Here is a 9,002-nt window from a genome sequence, read left to right as displayed (position 1 = left end):
AGGAGAGGAGAGGAGAGGAGAGGAGAGGAGAGGAGAGGAGAGGATAAGGACTTTCACATTTATTTACAACACTGATTGCTCTGCAGATGTCTGTGGGAAAGAAATATAGAATCTAATCTGTCTGGCACACCACCAGCTGAATGCAGTTGGGATTTAGCAGACAGGCTCCTTACTGCTGGTAGATGTAAATGATAGGAGGACTATTTTATCTCCAAAATCCAAATAAAATAATTTTCCTGCTGCTTCTTGGTACCGGTGGAGCCAGAACAACTAAAACTTTCACAGGGAAAGCAGTGTTCAGTGCTCATCTGTCTGATCACGTAGAAGCCTTGTCTGGCATGGGATGGGAATGACTGAGAGCAGCAGTTTCCAAGGAGGCTTGGGAGCCTCATGGGACTGTCAGCTTTCAGGAGCCTCGTGGGGCTCCTGTCTCTGTTTCACCACCCTTCTATTCACAGAATCACAGAACCACAGAATCAGAGTGGCTTGGGTTGGAAGGGACCTCAAAGATCACCCAGTCCCAGTCCCCCTGCCAGAGCTGCTGATCACTAAATCAGGCACTAGATCAGCTTGCCTAGGGCCCCATCCAATCTTGCCATGAACACAACATTCAGGGATATACTACCTAACTTTCCACCTACAATGAGTCAAGTCTATCGTGAATGGTTCCAGGACTGAAGCTTTACCAGTCTGTGTCTCTGTAGGACTTACAGATTCCCTGAGCCAGGCTTAACACAGCTTGTGGCTTTTGAGTTGAATTAGCAGATCAGGCTCCAAGCCCAAGGAGAACAGAAATGGTGATGAAAGGAGTGGTTACAAAGGGACACAGTGCTTGCTGGGAATATGGCATGGAGATCTCAGTTTCCCGAATGGCTCCACATCGCATTAAACCTGAGCAAAAAACAGCAGTGGGAGAAAGTAGGAGATAATAGGTCACTTGACACCAAGCTCAGGTTGCCTGCAAGAGAATTCCTCCAAGCACACAGAAAACCTGCTAATATTCCCTGACCTGAATCCTCCCTTTCACGCTAACCAGACTTTAATCAAAAATACTACAGCAGTTTTGGCAAAAACATTTCCATCCTCTGCTAGCTTCCTATTGCTTGGTTACAAATTTTCAACGTTTGTGTCTCAGTTTCCCTATCTATTAAGCAAAAGTAACATAACTTCTTCTGGATGGAACTTTCACATCTTGGATTTTGTAAAGCATTGTGCAAAAAGCACTACACAACCTACAGATCATAGGCAAAGCAGCCAAAACTCTTAAGGGCAGACACTAGAGTGGGTCAGCTGGCTATGAAACCTGCTGTGTTGCCTGGAGTTATGGGCACCAAGGGAGCAACTGAGCCAGCAGTGCTGCAGCAAGTGCGTGCTACAGGCAGCCTGTGCCACTGCAGCCAGACACAGTGCGAGCTCAGAAAGCCAAAAAAAAGAGAGAGAAAGAGAGAAGCTGCCAACTTCTTCATATTCATGAGCTCTTTAATAATGCTCAACAAAACTTGGAGGCATGTTCACTGCTGTTGCTCCTGCCCTTTTGCACAGCGAGCAAGTCATAAATATTTCAGGGGAAGAGCCCAGCAAATTTGCCAGATTGGTCGTAGTCTTTTACAGCATTAATGAGCAGGCCATTAATAGTTAATGAAACAGCTGCTGGTGATCTCAGAGGTAAAGGCAAGATGAGAACAGCAGTGTTTGCCCACTCACTACAGCGTGATAATGTGAAGGAACAGCTTGATCCTTTTATCAGATCCTCCCCAACAGGACAGGATCACGCAGATGGGTGGAAGGCCCCAAGTACAGCTGCACCCAGCCCTTCTGCAGGCCGTACCCCTGTGCAGACCCCAGAGATGGAAGCTGCTGCAGAGGAGCTGCACCACTGTCCCAGCGCTGTACTGGGGTGAGGAAACTGGAATGTATACATGGTGTCCCAAAAGCATGTCATAGAATCATGGAATGGCCTGGGTTGAAAAGGACCACAATGATCATCTAATTTCAGTCTCCCTGCTATGTACAGGGTCGCCAACCACCAGACCAGGCTACCAGAGCCATCCAGTCTGGCTTTCAATGCCTGCAGGGATGGGGCATCCACAACCTCCTTGGGCGACCTGTTCTAGTGTGCCACCACCCTCTGAGCCTCCTCATATCCAACCTAAACCTCCTGTCTTAGTTTAAAACCATTCCCCCTTGTCCTGTCCCTATCAACTCATGTAAACAATCATTCTCCCTCCTGTTTATACGCTCCCTTCAAATACTGGAAGGCCACAATGAGAACTCCCTGGAGCCTTCTCTTCTCCAAGCTAAACAGGCCCAGTTCCCTCAACCTTTCCTCATAGGAGAGGTGCTCCAGCCCTCAGATCATCTTAGCGGTCCTCCTCTGGACCCCTCCAAGAGCTCCACGTCCTTCCTGTACTGGAGACCTCAGGTGTGGACAAAGTATTCCAGATGGGGCCTCACAAGAGCTGAGTAGAGGGGGACAATCACCTCCCTCTCCCTGCTGGCCACCCCTTTTTTAATGCAGCCCAGAACACAGTTGCCCTTCTGGGCTGCAAGCGCACACTGATGGCTCATGTCCAGCTTCTCGTCCACCGGGACCCCCAAGTCCTTCTCTGCAGGGCAGTGGAATCTTTCCCCAGTTTGTATAAAAACCTGAGATTGCCCCAGGCTAAGTGCAGCACCCTGTATTTGGCCCTACTGAACATCATTAGGTTCTCATTGGCCCACTTCTCCAACCCGTCCAGGTCCCTTTGGATGGCTTCTCTTCCTTCCAATGTAACAACTGAACTGCTCAGCATGGTGTCCAGGTAGAAACATGCAATATGTATGTGCAGGTGTATGTGTGCAGCTCCAGCGGTGAAAGGACAGGTCCCTGTGAGCAAAGCCATTCAGGGAATGTGACTCAGGAATTCAACCCCAAGAGTCAAAACCACCAGAAAGTGGTCTGCATCAGCCCTCCTGCTCCTACAGCCAGAGAATCCATCAGCGCTGGATTCTCATACATGAAGCTTTCCCTGCTGACCAATTGCTAGAGGTCTGCAAAAAGCAGCAAGGATCTGTAGGGAAGAGGCTCTCTGACGACCCTGAGGTGGAAGAGGACAACACAGACCCACTACTAGTTGGCACATATTGAGGGGCTTGTAATCAGTCTTGGCCTTAGAACAGAATGCAGATTACACTTTGTTTAGGCTTTAACACTCAGAATTGGCCATCAGCAGCCTTGCAATTATTGGGAAGAAAAATATGGAAAAAGAAAGCTTAATTTCAAAGTTATAATCTTCATACTGCACTTCAGAACAGAGTTGCTAAATAGCATTGAAGTCAAATACAACTGCAGCATAGGGCCCTTCCTTTAAATGCCCAAGCTATCTGCAAGGTACCAGCTGGAGATTCTCCATCCACACACCCTGCTTTTGCCTAAAATGTATGCTTCTGGCCGAGAACCTCCTGGCACGATGCTTGCTAGTTTGTAAGCAAACTGGTCCTTGGATCTGCTTGCCATCAGACAAGACTCTGCCTGCTTAATTTCAGTGCAGACCAATGGTGGCCTCAACAGATCGTCCCTGTAAAATAAGGGTTTACTACACCCAATTTGAAGCAATTATTTTATTCTGTAACTTGATTAAAGGCTGTCACTTACCAAATACACCTTGAAAAAAATATTACTATGTACACATAATAAAAAGTAAATAACTAGCAATAAATGTTCAGTGCTTCCTTTTAAAGCCCATAGCAAGCAACTTTCCTTCATGATTTAACTGGGGAGCACCTTAAAGCCACCATAAATCTTGATTTAAAGACTTCAACACCTTGAACTATTTAAATCATTTTAAGGATGAAACTTCATGAATGAAGAATCCCACCAAACCCAGATGTGCATTGGGCTTTTCCTCACCCTCATACCAGATGTTTTACATAATTCAAGAACAGATATTCAAAAACCACTGACAAGTCAAAAAAGGTTAATGACTGAAAAGATATACTCAACTGCAAATTTTACTCCACCAGCTTCCTAGCTTATTCATCTCTTTCATTAAAAAGAAAGTAACAAGATTTTTAATATTTTCCCTCCTCTGCTAGTAGTATTGTGAAATTTCAGTAAGATGCGTGTCTTAGAATTTGCTGACTCCAACTTTTTGAGTGTTTTTAAACTGATTTTAAAACATCCAACAGGCATGAGGATCACTCGAGGACCAGCCAAAAATTCAACAAACTGACACACAAGCCAGGCCAAGACACAGAGAAGGTGAGCAATGCTTCAAGATGGGCATCAGTGGATTGTAAAGGACCAATAATAAATCATAGCAAACAACAATCCTTTCCTCTGCCATGCATGGGAGACAAGGAAGGGTCCTCCAGTTGGGCTGCACCTGAGAAAGGCGACAGGGAAGGTCGCAAAGGAAAACAGATGATCAAACTGCAACCCTTGGTTACAGAATCACAGAATCATTAAGGTTGAAAAAGAGATCTCTAAGATCACCTAGTCCAACCGTCAACCCACCTCATCCCCACTATGCCCAACAAACCATGACCCTCAGAGGCACATCTCCATGTTTCCTGAACACCTGTTGGGATGACGACTCCAGCGCTCCCCTGGGCAGCCTGTTCTAGTGCCTCACCACTGTTTCTGAAAAGAAATTTAAATGTACACAGAATTTAACAGTTCACTGTGCAGTGGTTTCCTGTGCAAATATATCCTTTTCAAAACACAGCCAACTACACCTTGCACCACTGCACACAAAGCATCCAGAAAGTCAGACAATTCTCATCCTCATTCGCTCCCCGCTACCTCTGCAAGTACAGCACTCTGCAAACAGCCTCAAATCCTTTGCCATGAAGTATCACAGGCCTTTACTGCAACATCAGTTTTTGGAGGCAGCATTACTAGGATTAAACATCCAATGTCCCCTTTGCAATGCAACACTCATACCTTCAGTGGGTTGTTCAATGCTGCATATTTAATAGTGCATTACCAACCAGGTCCCTCACTCGATCACATACCAGGGAATCATGGAATGGCTTAGATTGAAAGGAACCTTAAAGACCATCTAGTTCCAGCCCCCCGCTGTGGGCTGGTTGCCCCTCACCAGCTCAGGCTGCCCAGGGCCCTATCCAACCTGGCCTTGAACATCTTCAGAGAAGAGGCATCCACAGCTGTTCTGGGCAGCCTGTGCCAGTCCTTACAGAGTGAAGAGCGTCCATTTACAAAGGAGCAAGAGTGGAGTGAAAGAAAACAAATTCAGGTTTCAGGAGATAAAGTTTAAATCCAGAAACTCAGTGCTCTGATCTTCTAAGTCAGTAGAGATAGGGCTGGAGCTCATGCTCTGCTCAGCATAAGTAATGCCTTGTGACACCTCTCTCTAGCTCAGACGCGCGCCAGGGGCTCATGAGCTCTGTGGGCGCGTGGCACCAAGGGGCACAGACCCTGGGCAGCAGTCACAGCCAGCACAGCCCAGCCTCCCACCGGGCTTCAGACAGCCCCGCTGCCTCCCCGGAAGAGATTTCCCACTGTAGGAAAGCATGAAAATAAGGTACGTAGAGATAAACTCTGGGACACTGGGTAACAAGACAAATGAGCAGAATTTAAGGCACCTCGAGAACATTTAGGCTTGAAAGCAAAACACTTCAGAGAGCTAAGATTTATTTTTTTTTATATCTGCTTAAGTGTGGATTTTGAAACTCGTGTTTGCCTTAAGCAGTATTTCTCAAACCACCCCTAACCCCTGATTTAACTACAGACACACAGACAGGATGCTGGCAGATCTGCAGACAAGAAAGGCACAAACTGTTCTAAGTGATGGCAAAACTACAAGGATGCTCTAACTCCAAACGAAGTGATATCCTATAAGGGTAGCTGTAGAAAATAGTTTCCTCCAAACACACTGTTCTTCCAGTACTTGAAGAGAACTTATAAGCAGGAAGGGGATTGACTTTTTTTACATGGCCTGATGTACAGGACAATGGGGAATAGTTTTAAACTAGAAGGGGGAAATTAGGTTAGATGTTAGAAGGAAATTCTTCACTGAGAGAGCTGTGAGGCAATGGCACAGGCTGCCCAGAGAGCTCTGGGTGCCCCTTCCCTGAAAACATTCAAGGCCAGGTTGGATGGGGCCCTGGACAGGCAAACAGCACAAGGAAAGTGGATGGAAAGTGGCAACTGAACACAATCTCACAGGTCCCCGGCGAGCAGCAGCCCTGCACCCAGCAGCCCAGCCAGATACCATCTCTGGCACAGAAACCCCACGATGCTCTTCCAGCATCTTGTCACCACTGACTTCCCAAAGAAAAGCTGTGCCGTGTGACTGTAATGACAAATGGCATCGGCAGTGTGACTGCAGGAAATGCCACAGGAATGCCCGGCGGGGACAATAGAAAGGATGCAGGACAAAGGACGGTGTCACTGCCTTGGGCTGAGCTTCCCCAGCTCTCAAGGAAACTGTAACACAGCGTGGAGGACAACAGGCACCAAAGCCCTCATCAGCAGCGTGCTCTGAGCATATCATTTAAAATACATCACTTTTCGAGGAGACAAAAGATGGGCAAAAACTCCCTGTGATGCCTGACAGTTTGTGCTGAAGAGGATACTGAAAAAAAAAACAACAAAACATATTTGCTTTGGAGGTGGGAGGCAGAAAGAGGGATAGGGAAGGCATCTTGTCAAAAACACTTCAGTCTGCAACCATCAGGAATTTCCTTTATTTCATGTCAGAGCGAATCAGCAGTGCTCCCCAGCAAGGCAGCAAACCTGAGAGATGCCACTGCTCTCTGCTTCTGCCCAGTGTTCCCTGCTGAGAGCCCCAAACCCAAACACCTCACTGCTTTGAGCTGGTTATGCTTGGATTTTCTTTTTTTTTTTTTAAAGAATGAGTATTTTCCACTTTTGTTGTCTGAATGAAGCGTAACATGAAGTAACTGAAACTAATAAGCATGAAATTAGGTTGAGAGATAAAAAAAAAAATAAAAATCTCCAGAACTTGGGAGAGTGAGAAAAGGGAACACATGGATCGGAGGCACGGAGATGGGGCACAGGTTTCTTGAGAAATACTGGTATTTTACTCAGCCCCTCTGAACAGTGCCTTCAGTTCAGAACCTGCTTCATCAGAGTGTTATTTAGGTAGAAAAATCACAGCAAGATTCTATGTAAAAATAAAGGAATCACTTTTTTTGGTTTTTTTTTCTCCAATTCAGCTCTGCTTAAGAGACACCCATCAGGTTTCTGCCTTCCTCCTCCATTCATCAGACTGCATGAGAGGTGAAATAATCCTGAACTAGAGGGGTTATGGTAACTGATGCAGAACATGCAAGAAAATATCTTTTTTTTTTTTTTTCCTTCATCCAGCAAGTCAAATACACAGTGAGCACTTAGAGAATTGTGGAAACAACAGACAATTAAGAACAAATGAGATGCCAAAATCTACAAGTAACTCGAGGTTTCAAGTTTAAAAAGCATTTAGTATTTAAGAGGAGAAATAAGGTCAGGAGAGAAAGATTGGGAGAAAAATGGGGAAGGAAAACTAAGATTTCAGGCCCACGATGAGTGAACATGGGCACTGGAGGAGTTCCCAACTCATTTCCCTGCCTGTTGATGTGAAGGTAATTCTCCTTGCCACTGATGCCAGATGGGACCACATCACAAATCACATCACTGAAATGTTAAACATTTTATATGTACACATATAAATACATATATAAAAATATATCAGTAAACTTAATAACACATATAACTTCAGTGGTTTCAGCAGTGCCACAGACACAGCACAGGTCATGTCCCACCAGCACTTTTGCTGATGCAACTCATCAAAACCATGAATGGATCTGGGTGGACAAACCCACGATCAGTGAATTCACACGAGGTGCACGCTTGTGGTGTGGCTGTGGAATTCTGACCACTGAAATGCTCATAGAATCACAGAATCACTAAGGTTGGAAAAGACCACAAAAACCACCTAGTCCAACCATCAACCCTTCACAACCATGCGCACTCAAGCCAATGGCCCTCAGTGCCTCATACACACGTATGTACAAACTCTCCAAGGTCTCCCAGGAGGACTTTCCACAAGTCTCCTCCTGTTCACACATCTCACCCAGAAACCACACATCCTCCTGTCAGACAGGGTCTCCCAGTGCACAAACGTGCTTGTGGAGCTGGTGCACGTAAAGCACCAACTTCTGCAAACAGAGATCTCAGGTTTTGTTTCAGAGCCATTTTGGGGTTCTCTCAGTTCCAGAGAACAGCTTGCTGGGTGCACTGCCCTGACTCAGGAACCATAGTGCTCGAAACAACAGAAGCGTCTCCTTTCTTAAACACAAAACAAACAAACTGAAAAACCAAGCCAACCTCATGATATGTAAAGCCACGGCATTCTTGGAGAGGGGGCTGGAATGGTGATTCCTGAACTCTCTTAGGACAACAATGCTGGAATCGAACTCACCTGACTTTATCTTGCAAGAGTGCAGTTCATGTCATCCCATCTGGGGCTCCACACAAGCATTACTGTGTGTTAAAAGTACTTTCAACGCTCTGGAAACCAACAGCTCTCGCAGCTTCTACATAAGAACCTAAAAATCGCTGCTGACCTCTGACAACTATGATTCTATGACAACACAATGCTGGCACTTCCAGTAAACTCCAGACCTACTTACAGTAATGCCACACATGTGAGTTCCAGCCGACATGGTGCACATACACATACCTTGATAGAAGACTGGGAATTATTTTAATGGATGTAAGCTAAAGCCTTTAATGCCTTATTTTGTTTATTTACCTACTTGGTCTAACAGTCACAGAGATTTGAAGAACTCATTTACAGTAAGGGTAATAAAGCACTAGAAAACCCAAAGAGGTTGTCGAGTCTCCTTCTATGGAGATATTCAAGTCCCATCTGGATGCCTATCTGTGTGACCTATTGTAGGGAACCTGCTTTAGTAGGGCGGTTGGACACAAAGATCTCCAACAGTCCCTTCCAAACCCTGCAATTCTGTGATGCTGTGATTCTATGTGCATGCCA

At 45.7% G+C, this 9,002-nt stretch overlaps 1 protein-coding gene across 3 annotated transcripts in view; it reads right to left on the bottom strand.

The window, feature by feature from the left end:
- The window catches only part of ZHX2 (zinc fingers and homeoboxes 2), a 61,571-nt gene extending 53,048 nt beyond the window's left edge, over positions 1–8,523 (bottom strand). For all 3 annotated transcript variants that reach the window (XM_010709278.3, XM_010709280.3, XM_003205272.4), the window contains exon 1: positions 8,427–8,523. The gene's annotated coding sequence lies outside the window, so the exon portion shown is untranslated. The remainder of the gene's footprint in view (positions 1–8,426) is intronic.
- Between the last annotated feature and the right edge of the window lie 479 nt (positions 8,524–9,002).

This window comes from Meleagris gallopavo, chromosome 3 (assembly GCF_000146605.3).
Source record: "Meleagris gallopavo isolate NT-WF06-2002-E0010 breed Aviagen turkey brand Nicholas breeding stock chromosome 3, Turkey_5.1, whole genome shotgun sequence".
Taxonomy (NCBI): Eukaryota; Metazoa; Chordata; class Aves; order Galliformes; family Phasianidae; genus Meleagris; species Meleagris gallopavo.
This window is presented reverse-complemented; position numbering and strand designations above follow the sequence as displayed.